General features: G+C 47.7%; 1 long non-coding RNA gene across 1 annotated transcript; it reads right to left on the bottom strand.

Moving 5' to 3' along the window:
- Nucleotides 1-2,476: 2,476 nt before the first annotated feature.
- Nucleotides 2,477-14,326, bottom strand: LOC309652482. The gene is made up of 3 exons (XR_014258746.1): nt 14,024-14,326; nt 7,071-7,219; nt 2,477-4,630 (listed from the first exon to the last, which is right to left on the bottom strand). It is a non-coding gene; the product is annotated as an uncharacterized lncRNA (long non-coding RNA).
- Nucleotides 14,327-15,721: the final 1,395 nt, after the last annotated feature.

Genomic DNA, 15,721 nt, shown 5'->3' with positions numbered 1-15,721 from the left:
GCTAGTGTGTGAAGAACTTCCATCTGAAAGAGAATGCACATGATGGCGGCTTCCTCTCTTTCTCTGGGACAGACTTTGGCTGTTTAGGGGGCTTCAAGCGGGGTCCCCATGAATCCAGGAGGGGCGAGGCTTCTGTCTGTCCCGCCGGCTCTGTCCCAGGGCATCCCCGTGGGCTGCCGCCCCTGCCTGGGTGTCTCAGGAAAAAGCATCCATCAGGCAAGTTCGTGGAATGTTTCCCGGGAGGAAGGGGGAGTCCTGAGCTGGCAAAGCAGAGGATGGGACCCAGAGCCAGACAGGCCTCGTCTTGGGAAAAGGGTCTTTCCTTACTCCTCATGCCTTTGCCTAAGGATCTGGTGATGGCGGAGAAGAATAGAGAACCAATGACAGGGAGGAGGGGGAACTGCCTGTGCCCCTGTCAGCTCTGTGACATTGAGATGACCTTGAATAAGGGAAGATGCACATCCCCATGGCCCTCTGCACCTCCTGTTATTCTAGGCTCCAGAACATCAAGACTGGAATAATAACCATAAAGCATCCTCAGCGAGTAGATCTGCATTTTAACTGCAACGACGGAGGCCAACCTGAGAAATTATGGGAAAGCACGCGCCCGGCAACAAGGTGGCTTTGAGTGGAGTGAGCTGATAAATGAACACATGTCAACAGTTATTGTTGCCTTTGTCTCAACGATGGAAACATTTGATTCATAAGCAAAGGCTCTGTCATTGCATCCATCTCTGCCTCTCTGCAGGGAAGCGTTTGTGATATGGTGAACAGAACCGGAAACAGTAACTATTTTTGCTTTTGTTGCGTCTTTGCTCGTCTGGAAGGTACACTCGGTAGAAACACCCAGGGAGTCCTTTGAGCACCTTTCATAGAATAAAACAGTCCACCTGGAAACTTAGGGACCAACTGAAGAGATTTGGAGGACGCTTAATTACACAGCAGGATAACCCATCAAGGGCCTCATTATCTGTGGTCAGAAGAGGAAAGCACGTGGGTCGTTGGTATAAAATAATGACAGCTGTCTCTCAGAGTATGTACGTGTCACCTCCACACAAGCGTTCCTCTCCCCTTCAAAGGGCGTATCAAACACATGCTCCTCGGGACCTGGGCTGGCCGACACCTCACCCTTTTCCTGATGCCTTGGGGTGAAAGAAATGTTCTGTAAAACAAGAATCACCTTCTTTTTTCATACTCTTTTCCGTGATGGTTTATCGCAGGACATTGAATATAGTTCCCTGTGCTCTACAGCAGGACCTTGTTGTTCATCCATCCTATATATATAATAGTTTGCATCCGCTAATCGCAAACTCCCACTCCATCCCTCCCCCCCCCTCCCCCTCGGCAACCACAAGTCTGTTGTCTCTGTCTGTGAGTCTGTTTCTGCTTCACAGATAAGTCCATTTACGCCATATTTTAGAATCCACACGTAAGTGATATCATATGGCATTTGTTTTTCTCTGTCTGCCTTACTTCACTTCGTATGATCATCTCTAGTCGCAAAGAACCAGCTTCTGATTGAGGCAGCGCATGACTGCAAGTTCACACACGGAGGACCCCATTCCATCCACACACTAGAGGCAGCAGAAAGAACAGGCAAAACGAGCTAATTTGGGGGCTGGGATTCCTAGATTTCTTGCATGCTTCTTCAACAGCACAGGGGGGAGGGGGGCTCCCCCACCCCAAAACGTTCCCCCAAAGCAGACCCTCCGACAAGGAGTAGGGGACAAGGAATTTATTTGAGAGGTGGTCCAAAGAAGCGTGTTTTTTTTGGGGGGGGGCGCTTCTCTATTTATACATCATGTTACTCTCAATACCTCTGGCCACCACGTCGACCAATTCTCAACCGAATTTCAAGACACCAGCTGGGTGTCCTACCACGCAACTCAGTCCAGATACTATCGTAGGGGGAGTGTCTGATGCCACGGGTTGAGGACTCGGCCCCACAAAACTGCCCCCACTTCAGACGCCCATCCAAAAGTCCCAGCACGCCACCTGTGCTCCTCACCGACCAGGTGTGCGTCGGAGGTTCCCACGATCTCATTTCCAGGTTCCGTAATCTGCTAGAGGGGCTCACAGAACTCAGAAAAACAGTGCACTTGTTGGAGTACAGGTCTGTTACAGAACGACGCAACTCGGGAGCAGCCCCACGGAAGCTGTGCGTGGAAACCTGTTCACCGACCCGGAAGCTCGCTGACACCCCCAGTTCAGGGATTTTTACGGAGGCTTCGAACTATCGACTGAAAAAAATGCACAACCTAAAGATCGAGAATTATGTTTTATTCGGTGACCTTCCTGAGGACTTAGGCCTGAGAGGTAGCCTCTCACAGCTCTGAGGGACGGTTCCAAAGAGGTCAGGCAGAAGCCCGGTTATATAGGAGTTTTGCTGGAAGAAAAAAACACGTTGTTGAACATCAAAAGATTACTGCTAATTACAAAACAAAGACGTCTCAAGTGAATGAATTTAGCAGCTTTTCTATGTATGGGAAGATACAAGAGTCTGGGCTCATCCAAATCATTCCTTTGATGTGCACCTTAGCCACCTAGGGCCAGGATCCTGTTTTTCTCCAACCTGAGTGCCCCCAGGGTGCACCGCTGGGGGCAGCTGCAGTGGCCAGGGCTTGTCGGCCTCAACGTCCTCTGTTTACTGATACGGCAGGTGTGAATGGAAAATGTCACGTGCCATATCAACAAACAAAGGATGCTGCAGCCATCAAGCCCTCCGCCACTGCCTTGGCCCTGGAAGGTGAGCCCTGCGGAGACTCAGGATGGGAACACACAGGATGCCCAGACTCTTGCATCTTTCCATACAAAGAAAAGCGTTAAATTCATTACCTTGAGATGCCTGATTTCTTTAATTAACAGTAATCTTTTGACGTTCAGACTACCCAGGGTTTTTTTGTTGCAGAAACTCTTATATATCCAGACTCCTCCTGGACTTCTTTGGAGCCGTCCCTCCAAGCTATCTGAGAAGCTGTCTCCTGGGCTTAAGTCCTCAGTTTTCTCCACCAAATAAAACATAATTCTCAACTTTTAGGTTGTGCTTTTTTTTTTTTTTCCAGTCGACACAGGTGACCTTTTTTGTCCACAGTACAGTAGGCATGACTGATTAAATTATTGTCCCCGGGGGGGGGGGGGGGGGGGATTAAACTCAACCCCCAGCCCCTCCCTTCTCCCCAGATGACGGTCAGGGGGCTGGCCTGAAATTTCCAACTCTCTAGTCAGGGTTGGTCTCCATGGCAACAAGCTCCATCCTGAGGCCAACCAGGAGCCACCGGTTAGCCTACAAAAGACCTTATGGCTTCGGAGATTCCAAGGGTTTTCGGTGTCGTGTGCCAGAAGACAGGGGCAGAGACTAAATGCATGTATTTTTTATTATGTCACTGGAGTGGGGAGGGGCTTGCCCTTCTGGGGCTCACCAGTCCCTCTGGGGGTGGCTCCTGGAGCACACCCAGAATTTTCGCCCTGCAGGAGGACAAAGCAGGGTCCTTCCGTCTCACCCTCCTGTTCCTCCTGGGTGTTCACGCGATGCTATTATGTCCCAGACTCTTGCTTCACCACGCATGAGTTTAAACGGGTCAGAGGGACACAGGAACCCACAGCCCCAGTGGAAACTGTCTGCAGACGGCGTCTCAGGATACGGGCAGGGCACTACATCCTCCTGACAGAGTCCCAGCGCTCTGGAAGAAACCTCACTCTTACAAATGACAGCCAAGAAAAAAAGTCAGCAAAATTAAAGAGAGCCATCATCGAAAAAGAGATCAGATTTGTGGTCGCCAGAGGTGGAGGAATTGGATGATTGTTAAGACATATGAGACGTTCAGTTGTAAGCCCTAGGGATGTAAGGTACAACATGATAAATGTAATTAACACTGCTCTGTGTTATGGATGCAAGTTGTTAAGAAAGTATATCCTAAGAGTTCTCATCACAAGGAAAACAATTCCTATTGCTTTCATTCTGTGTCTATACGGGATGATGGATGTTTACTAAACTTACTGTGGTCATCATTTCATGATGTAGGTAACTCAAATCATTATGCCGTGCACCTTCAACTTATCCAGTGCTGTGTGTCCATTAGAGCTCAATAAAACTGGAAGGAAAATAACTGTTAATTAAATCTTTATTTAAGAAAAGCAATCCTATGTTTGCTTACGTGATTCTTCTTTATGTATTCTTATGGGAAAATGACCAGCTTCTAAGTTTCCATCCAATCATCAATGCAGAACAGCAAAAAAGGAAAGAGTTTCTCGCTGTTATTCTATTTTAGTATCTATCTTTGGCCAAACTACCATAAATACAAACTACAAAGTGCAAAAAAAAATAGAGTGCCATCGAAGTCAGGACACCAGTGACAGCGTGTTTGCTGGAGAAAGATAAAATCTCATGCTAAGAGCAACGATGAACTTTGGATAAAATAGAGAAATGTGTGTTGAAGGCACTGAGCTGGAACCAGCAAAAGCAGAAGCTGCTGGAGGAAGGGCCCTTGGGGGAGAGGAATCACAAGGGTGAGACTGATATCCATCTACACTGCTGTCTGAGGGCAGCCCCCTGCCGTGGTCCACAGCTTCTGGGGGTCGGAGGTCAGGAAGCAAGGGACGGCCTTGCTGAGCGGCTTAGTGTGGGTGGAAACTGAGGAAGTAAAAGAAAAGAAAGGAACCGTGGAACACCAACATTTGCAGAACAAATTTCTGCTCACATCGTGGCCGACTCCCCCGTCACACGTTGTAGCGGGTGGGGACACAGCTGCAAAGACCCCGGGGCGTGCAGTCTGCGGCGGGGCGTGCGGTCTGAAGCGGGGCGTGTGGCCTGAAGCGGGGCGTGCGGTCTGAAGCGGGACGTGCAGCCTGAAGCAGGAGCTGGAGTCTGAAGTCAGCGGCCGGCATTTCTGCACCTGCTCCCTGACGGGCAATAGAGTCTGCAGTTCTCACCCTGCCCGTCAGACGGGCTTGACGGACATCAGAGACCTTCCACGGAGCCCCCGGAATGACCAGGCCTGAGGAGTAAGGGCCACGACCCAGGTCGAGAGAATACGCCCCAGGACAAAGGGCAAAACGAAGATCAATCCACCCACAGAAACCCACAACCAGGTGTCTTCAAGCTCAAGGAGATGCTGCATCCGCTTCTTGAAACAAAACTAAGTACTCTTCAGAAGAAGATGACATAATAAAAGTCCCCAATACACTGTCCACAGTTTCACTTATATGTATAACCTCTATTATCCACCTACCTACCTAACATCTATGTATCTACCTATCACTTTTCTCTCGTCCATCCATCTGTCCATCTACCTATCCATCTATCTACCTATATGTACATCAATATCTATCTATATCTATGTATCTACCTACTTACCTACCTATCATCTCTGCCCCCTGCCCTCCCCCTGAAGAGGCTTAGCTAAAATGCTTAAAAAACAAAACAGTAACAATAACATGTACGTTTCTCAGTGGAACCACAGAACAGAGACCCAGGCACTCAAGAAGCAGATCCCATATCAAGCACACAGCACTTAAATCATCTGGGTTCTTTACAAAGTATACTCCCTACACTTTGAGATCAGATGCAAAATTGCAGAGACACATGCATATGCAATTCCATGAAATCCAGAACATCAGACTCTGGGTCCTAAGAGTGGAGACTGGAGAAGGTGACTGAAGTGGATACATCAGAAAGGGGGGAGGGGGAGGGGAAGGAAGGCAAGGGAAATACGATGACGAGGAATGCACTGAAAAGGGAGAACATTTCATGAACTGGCCCCCGCCTGTGCCGCCCCCCAAAAAGGCATTAGGAAGCAGTGCATAGAAAAAGATGCGCTTATATGGGCTTCCCTCGTGGCGCAGCGGTTGAGAATCTGCCTGCCAATGCAGGGGACACGGGTTCGAGCCCTGGTCTGGGAAGATCCCACATGCCGCGGAGCAACTAAGCCCGTGAGCCACAACTACTGAGCCTGCGCCTCTGGAGCCTGTGCTCTGCAACAAGAGAGGCCCGCGCACCGCGATGAAGAGTGGCCCCCGCTTGCCACAACTAGAGAAAGCCCTCGCACAGAAACGAAGACCCAACACAGCCAAAAAAATTAATTACTTAATTAATTAATTTAAAAAAAAAAAGCACTAAGTCAGGAGTGGTGCATAATCTAACACAGTCCTCGATCTTAAAGATGCCGTCTTAAAAAAAAAAAAAATTAAAAAAAAAAAAAAAAAAAAGATGCGCTTATTTTAGTTTTGAAGGCTCCACCATTTATTCAACCAAGAAAGAGAAAGCTGACCATATAATCCAGCAATCCCACTCCTGGGCATATACCCGAACAAAACTTTAATTCAAAAAGATACATGCACCCCAATGTTCACAGCAGCACTATTCACGACAGCCAAAACATGGAAGCACCTAACGTCTATCGACAGAGGAATGGATAAAGAAGATGTGGTACATATATACAATGGAATACTACTCAGCCATAAAAAAGAATGATGAAATAACACTATTTGCAGCAACATGGATGGACCTAGGGATTATCATACTAAGTGAAGTAAGCCAGACAAAGACAAATACCCTATGATACCACTTATATGTGGAATCTAAAAAAAGACACAAGTGAACTTATTTACAAAACAGAAATAGACTCACAGGCATAAAAAGCAAACTTATGGTTACCTAAGGGGAAGCGGGGGAGGGATAAATTAGGAATTTGGAATTAACAGATACACACTACTGTATATAAAATAGATAAACAACAAGGACCTACTGTATAACAGAATGATATTCAATATCTTGTAATAACCTATAATGGAAAACAATCTGAAAAAGAATATATAAATGATATATATAAATAATATACATATTATATATACAACACATGTATAAAATCACTTTTGCTGTACACCTGAAACTGACACAACATTGTAAATCAACTATACTTCAATAAAAAAGTTTAAAAATTTTTTTTAATAATTAAATGCAATTTTAAAATAAAGAACAAAGGTCCTTAATTCACTTGGCCCCTCACACCAGAAGTGAGAGGAACAGAGGGAGAGTTTCTATCTCCCTCTCTGGGAGGCTTCCAAAAACACACCTTGGTCCACACCAAGAAAGGAATGGAATACTTCATTAAATAGAAATGTGAAGTGAAGAGATACGATGTAGACACATTTCCATCGGCACCTGCAACATCTGAAAATCTCACCTCTACCCCACACGTCATAATCTATAAGGGAAAAGAATCTGGAAAAAATACATATATATGTATGTAAATATAACTGAATTACTTCGCTGTACACCTGAAAGTAACACAATATTGTAAATCAACTACACTTCAATTAAAAAAAATTTTAAAAAACAATGGCAAAGGGGGCAGATCAAGTCATTAGAAGACTTTGTTTCTGCGCGTTGCATCCGAGTGACTGACGGAGGGTCCCCTTCCTGTCCAGGGCTCCACAGACCCCCGCGCTCTCATCTTTCTCCGTGCTGGTATTATTATAGTTGCCCTAAAGGGTAACATCGACACTTGAATTTATTTTGTGGCCAGATGTTCTGCTGGGCACATAACTCACGAATGCCCCAGAGTGAGGGTATCTGCATCCCGTTTGTACAGGTAAACAGTGAAAAAAGCTCGCTGCTAAGCAGGGTCAGGATTAGGGTGAGGAGAGCAAGGCACTGCCCTCAGGCAGAAAATTGAAGATGACACCAAAAAAAAAAACAACAACAACAACCAGAAAGCAAGATAAATAATGTCTAGTGCAAGATTTTTAAAAATCAAAGTGAATACAAACATCACATAAAATATCAGCATTTTGGATCCAGGCAGGAGCCCCTCACCCCCGGGACTCTGGTCCTGAGTGGGAGAACCAGGGTGTCCAAGCTTCTTTACCGCAGGCAACAGGCTGAATCACCCATGGGTCTAAGGTTACAAACTGGTATTTGAGGACTACAAACGGGTAGTATCAGCTCTTTCCCAAGTCCTCAAAGCCCCCCAGCAGAGGTCAAGTGGCAGCCTGGTGAGAACATCACATCAACGGAATCACACGATGGAATGAGGACCAATGAACCAGTGAACCAGGGATGGCAGCGCCTGGTCGACCAGAGGGATGCACCAGATGGCCCCTCTGGGAAACTCCTGCCACGCCCAAGGGGCACAGTGACCACCCACAGGGTGGGGGCACAGGGCACGGCGACAACCCACAGCAGCCGTCTGCTGGCCTCCACCCTCGTGACAGTGTCTGGAACCCAGGACAGACAGGGACACATCGGATACTCCCCCACAGGGCAGTGCACCCTGGGGCCCCACCCTGGAAGCCCACTGTCCTCCACCCCATGTGGCTCCAGGGAAAGGGCTCCTGGAGCCCTGGCATCCACTACCTCGCCTCCTTGGCGGTCCCACCAGCCTCCAAGGACCCTACGATGAAATGCTGTCCCAATCAATCCATATTTTTTTTAATTAATTAATTTATTTATTTATTTTTGGCTGTGTTGGGTCTTCGTTGCTGTGCGAGGGCTTTCTCTAGTTGTGGCAAGCGGGGGCCACTCTTCATCGCGGTGGGCGGGCCTCTCACTATCGCGGTCTCTCTTGTTGCGGAGCACAGGCTCCAGACGCGCAGGCTCAGTAGTTGTGGCTCATGGGCCTAGTTGCTCCGCGGCATGTGGGATCTTCCCAGACCAGGGCTCGAACCCGTGTCCCCTGCATTGGCAGGCAGACTTTCAACCACTGCGCCACCAGGGAAGCCCCCCAATCAAGCCATATTAAACCGAAAAAAGAACCCATCTCCTTGTGGTATATATATATATATATATACATACACACACACACACACACACACACACACACACACACACACACACACTGGAATACTATTCAGCCATGAAAAAGAATAAAATAATGCCATTTGCAGCAACATGGATGCAGCTAGAGATTATCATACTAAGTGAAGTAAGTCAGAGAAGAACCAATACTGTATGATATCACTCATATGTGGAATCTAAAATACAAGTCAAATGAACTTAGCTACCAAAAAAAAAAAAGACTCACAAATATAGAGAACAGACATGTGGTTGCCAAGGCGGGGCGGGGGGGACGGATGGATTGGGAGTTTGGGGTTAGTAGATGCAAACTATTATATATAGGATGGATAAGCAACAAGGAGAAAGGCAAATATCATATGATATCACTTATCTGTGAAATCTAAAATATGACACAAATGAACCTATTTACAAAACAGGAAGAGACTCACAGACATAGAACACAAACTTATGGTTACCAAAGGGGAAGGGGGGGAGGGATAAATTAGGAGTTTGGGATTAAGAGATACAAACTACTATATGTAAAATAGATTAACAAAAAGGACCTACTGTATAGCACAGGGAACAACACCCAATATTTTGTAATAACCTATAATGGAAAAGACGCTAAAAAAGAATATATATATATATATATACACACACAGATATATATATGTACATATGTATAACTGAATCACTTTGCTGTATACCTGAAATGAACAAAACACTGTAAAACAACTATACTTCAATTTTTAAAAAATCCTCTCTAGTCAAAAATAAGTGAACCCCCTCAGAACTAAACCTTCTTTCACTGAATTCTGCCGAGCAATAGAGTTCTGATGTTCTGACCTAGAGATACTTCTTTCGGTGAACTGGTTATACAGCGACCAGCTTCTAGCTGCTAGTTGACCTTGACGATCATTCAAGAACAGTCCACCATCTACCCACAAGGAGCCAAAAGCCAGAGAATAATATAACCATCCAACGAGTCATTCTCACAAAGAATCACTATCACAACTCTCTGACGGTTCGCCGTGAATCCCCCAGAAACAATCCATCACAGCGATGGACGAATAAATCACTTCATTCCAGCTTTCAGATCATGGATATTTTTATAAAGACATGCAGGTTGTAGGTTTCCATAAAACGTTCACGGGTTTTCGTTCAATGCCTGGTGAGACTCACGTTTAATCAATGCGCACTTGTACCAAAAAATGGAATCGTGCATTTAGCAGAGAAGAAACAGAATAAGTGTGTGGTTCATGTTTTAATTCAGGATCCCAAGGCTCTGCTCAGGCCCAGGTCTATTCACCAACAAAATAAAATTCCTCTCCGAGACAGGCGCGGTCTCCAGTTTATGACACTCTGCCGGCTAATCCTCGGGCATGAGAATAAAGTCCTTGGGGACGAGAGAGGGGCCACAGTGCAATAAAAACCATGCACAGCATGGGGCCCTGGCGGCTTTAGGGCCTCATAAACCCTCCTGCCCCCAACCGCCCCCCACCCCGAGACTGAGCCCTGCGTCCCCAGCAACACCGTGCACGGTGCTGGTTTATGGGCGCGCGGTCCTACGGCATCTGTTTACGGGCCTCCTGGTCTCCCAGGAGGTGAGACCGTTTTGCTCTCGGCATCCTACCGAGGACGGTAGGAGGCTGAATCCCAGAGAATGCTGAATCTCAGCCACCTCAGCCACGTGTGTCCTCACTCCCTGAACTTCGATGACCCCGCACGGTAGGAAACAGGGCTGACAGAGCCGACGAAAGGCATACTCGCCCCGCTAAATCAAGCTTTATGGTCACAGAGAGACAACCGGCCCGGGGAACACAGCCACATGGGGTGCGGGGGGATAAGAGCCTGCAGTGAGAGGCCTCGGGGGGAGCTCACAGGGACACGCGAGACACACACACAGACACACGGATGCAGGAATAAATACAGACACACAGATACATACGCAAAGACACACACAGATGCAGGACAAAAGAAGATGCACCCAGTCGCAGGAATAAATATAGATGCACACGGGCGTACACACACAGACACACAGACGCAGGAATAAATACAGATGCACACGGGCATACACACACACACAGACGCAGCAATAAATACAGATGCACACGGGCGTACACACACACACACACACAGACGCAGGAATAAATACAGATGCACACGGGCGTACACACACACACACACACACAGACGCAGGAATAAATATAGATGCACACAGGCGTACACACACAGACACACACACGCAGCAATAAATATAGATGCACACGGGCGTACACACACACACACACACACGCAGCAATAAACAGGCACACACACACAACTGCAGAGACACACACACACACACAGACGCAGCAATAAATATAGATGCACACGGGCGTACACACACAGACACACACACGCAGCAATAAACAGGCACACACAGACACACAACTGCAGAGACACACACACACACAGACGCAGGAATAAATATAGATGCACACGGGCGTACACACACAGACACACACACGCAGCAATAAATATAGATGCACACGGGCGTACACACACACACACACACGCAGCAATAAACAGGCACACACAGACACACAACTGCAGAGACACACACACACACAGACGCAGGAATAAATATAGATGCACACGGGCGTACACACACAGACACACACACGCAGCAATAAATATAGATGCACACGGGCGTACACACACACAGACACAGACGCAGCAATAAACAGGCACACACAGACACACAACTGCAGAGACACACACAGATGCGGGACAAAGATGCACATACATGTAAACTTATACAGACACAGCTACACACACACACACACACAGACACATACGCAGACACACATAAACCTGGATACACACATGCACACACGCACAGCCTCAGGGACCACACAGGCTTTCACGACAAAGTAGGAGGACCCGATGCCTCGAAGAGGAGGAGGATTTGCTCAGAAGCCTGGACTCTCCCTGCCGTCTGGGGTGACGCGCAGGTGACAAAGCCCCTCAGCATCCCCCCGACTCCCCCCACAGCGACTTTGTCACATGGGAAGAAAACGTATCCCTGAGTTTCCTGGTGTTCCAGGAGCCACGACTGCACCGTGCACACAGTAGGTCCTCCGCCGTGTCCGCTGGAAGCAAAGCCTGCGAGCTAGCCAGGAAATATGACCCGGCTCCTCTGAGGCTGAGCAAACTCCAGGCAACGCCGAAGTAAGGAAGTAAAAACCAGACCGGCCGCGAATCCCAACACGCCCTCACGGCTCCCCTACTATAGGGGAAACGGAGACCCTCCCCAAAGAGGCGTAGGAAAAAAGACGTAAGATGCCAAATGAGGTGCGTGAAGAACGGCACCAGGTCCTGAGTTTCTCCTGGACGCCCAAGAATCTCCAGGACCAGAGTCCCAGGACACCCCCCACCCACCACTTTTTCTCGATTCCTCCAATGCGCAAGGCGTTGGCTTCACCAGGAACACGCCCAGAGCCTTCTGCGAACAACGTGCCTCTTTCTTCCAGGGTCCAAGTGCCCCCAACCCTGAACTAGCAGCCCTTTGCATGTCACGGCCACGGTGGTTAAGGGGACCCGCGTCCCGGCGAGGGTGCAGGGGCTGCTTCTCAAAGGCAGACACTTCCAGAGGAGGGGAGTTTGTTCAATCCACCCCCGATGGATTTTACCCAAAACACATCCAATCGCAGCGTTTGGTGCGAGGGGCTGGCCATTTAAAACGGGAGAGGGTCTCACCTGCACCGCAGAAAATGCGTAAATACTCTCTACTCCCTTATAGGGAGAACCAAGGCTTTAGGGATGAAAGTTTCCACGTGTTTTAACTCACTCCGAGCATGGAAATCGTGGAAATTCACCCAAATAAAAGGTGTATCACATGTTGCTTGCTGGAGGGCGTTCTTGGTGGAATTGTGTCCCACCACCAAAGTGTTAAGTTGACTTCCTAGCCTGGTACCTCAAAATGGGGCCTTATTAGGAAACGGGATCTCTGCAGATGGGATGCAGTGAAGGGTCTGACATGAGGTCCTCCTGGAGGAGGGTGGCCCTACATCCAATGGCAGGGTCCTTCTAAGACACAGAAGAGGAGAGACACAGACACAGAGGAGAAGCCCCATGAAGACAGAGGCAGAGACGGGAGGGATGCGGCCACAAGCCCAGGGACGCCTGGAGCCCCCAGAAGCTGGAAGAGGTGGGAAGGACCCTCCCCTGGAGCCTCTGGAGGGAGCGTGGCCCTGGGACACCTTGACCTCAGATGTCTGGTCCCCAGGATGGGGGAGGATGAATTCCTGTGGTTTTAACCCACCTGATTTGTGGTCATTTATTACAACGACCCCAGGAAACCAATTTACGGTGCAAAGAAAGCAAAGCACCCACGTTACTGTACTTATGTGAGAATCAACAAATGCAAAATTAAATTTCAGAGACACACTTGTCTTGACCAACAGGAGCATGGGTCACACCACGCATTTACAGATGCTATGACGGTCTGCCTTGCAAAACTCAACGGGTCCGCTCTTACGTGGTAGGGCAAAACGTTTAGCCCCAAAATATTTTAATCGCTTTTCTACGTCAAACGTAAGTAATAAGAAAACATTCTGAAGGTCTTGAAGCAACGGAACACAGAGTATAAACCCCGAGACGTACGCCGTGGGAGATCGTCTCCACCGGCCTGAAAGCACGTTCATTATATCAGGAACCACCCTTCACCTGCGGCCCCTCCTCGGTCAGCAGGACAGGTGAAGGAATTTGTGCTTTTTTCTAACAGCCTTGGAAAACCACGGAGGCTTTAAGCACGTACGGACATGATCTCACTGTGGCTTCAGACAATTCTCTGACCACAGAGAGAAGGCTGGCTTACGGGGAAAAGGCCAAGAGCAGAGCGGTCAGCGCCAGGAGAAGGTGTTCGCTCCAAAGGAGTAGAAAAAATAATAATATTAATTATTATTAAAGGAAAACCGTGTCTCTACTCACAGCACTTCCGACACCCAACGTGTGGGCTTTCCGCACCCAGCAAGCCTCCGGTTCTCCTGGGACACAGCTGGGTGGCCTCCACTTCACCTCTGACAGGGGCCCGCGTGCGCGCAGACCTCCCGGGTAAAGGCTCGGCCCCCCAGGGCGGCTCCCACGTCACCACCAAGCGCAGGGACTGGGGCCCCAGGCCGCCCACGCTTGCGTCCCACAAGGCTACACACGGAGGGTCCCCGCGCGGCCTCCTCAGAGAACTCAGGCACCACGTGGCTGACTCACCCGTTTATCGGAAAGCGACGGACAGCCAGAGAGGGCGGTGGACGGCGGGGCCCGGGAGGGCCCCAGCGCCGGAGCTTCTGTCTCCGTGGAGTCTGGGGCGCGTCACTCTCCCAACGTGCGGACCGGTTCCCCGACCCGGAAGCTCTCGGAACCCCGCTACGCAGGGTTTGCACGGGGCTGCCGCCAGGCACGACGGTCCGAAGCCTCGCGCCTCGGGCGCCGCTCGAGCCCCGCCCCCTGTGCGCTGCGTGGCGCCTGGGGGCGGGGCTGAACGGCCCACCCTCTCGTCACGTGGCTGGTTCCTCGGGGCAACCGGCCCGCGCCTCCCAGGGCTACGCCTCCGCGCAGACTCAGGCGCGGCGGCGCTCGTGCCGAGGGTCGCAGGATGCTCCTCGCGCCTGCGTCACTCGGGAAGCTCCTAGGGTTTCGGGAGCTCTGCGCCAGGAACCGGGAGATCGCCCTGCATTAGGATGCGCCCTAAATCCAATGATAAGCGTCCTTATACGTAGAATATTATACTGTATAGTATGAATTATATATAATTTTATATATGATTATAATTTTAATTATACGTAAATTACAACATATGAGACACACATATGCAATATAATTATAGATTGTACACATTATATACATTTATAAACGATATGATACATATTATATATAAACAGGTAAAGTGTTACCTGTATGTCATAATCATATGGAATTATACTTACATAGCTATAATTATAGGTGATTAAAGATGATTATTATAATATATAATAGGTATATGATTATATGGCTATAAATAATATGGTGTATTATATTTATATTTTAATATATATTAATTAATATTCATGCTACATATTTAATTTACATATTTAATTTTATTCCTTATATAGTATAAAATATATTAAATGTATATTATACATTATACATAAAATGTATACTCTACATTATATGTATATATTATAATTATATTAATAAAATAATATATATTATTTCCATGTATATAATTATGTTACAATATATAGTAAATTTATATGTAATTTATATATATAAATTATAATATAATTAATATAATATAAATATATCATAATATATAATATTGCCGTACAATATATACAGTATAATACGTATAATCATATACAGTACAATATATAAGGTAATAATATATATCATTGTATACAGTATAATATATATTATAGAGTACAACCTATAACAGTATAAGAATACAATGAATATTATATTTTATATATTTACATGTATATAATTTATAGACAGATCATACATTACATTTATGTTTTCATGGCTCTTATACAATTTGTAGTTAACATATCATGCACAATGGAGAAGCAAAAATGTTATTTGAGACCCCGATGCATAACTTTCTTTCACAGACTCTATGGGGTTTCAGCAAGACGTGGGATAGGATTCAAAAACTGGGGAAGAAAGGTGGCGTCTCCCCAGGCACTTTCTGGTCCCTCACGCGATGCCTGGGACGTGAGCCCGGCGGTGGTGAAGGTTCCGCGGTTGGCGCCCACGTTGCAGGGAGTGTGGACTCCGGGAGCTGCAGCCCCTGGGCTCCGTGCAGCAGATCCTCCATCCGAGTAAGGACGGGCCTTCTCTCCTCCCCCAGGCAGCCCCTGACCTGTGACCCCTCACGTCTCCCAATCCCCCAGACCCCTGCCCATCCCCTGACCCCCGTCTCCCCTCCTT

Source organism: Balaenoptera physalus (genome assembly GCF_965194825.1).
Source record: "Balaenoptera physalus genome assembly, chromosome: X".
NCBI lineage: Eukaryota > Metazoa > Chordata > Mammalia > Artiodactyla > Balaenopteridae > Balaenoptera > Balaenoptera physalus.
The sequence above is the reverse complement of the archived record's forward strand: the minus strand, read 5'-3'. Positions and strand labels throughout refer to the sequence as shown.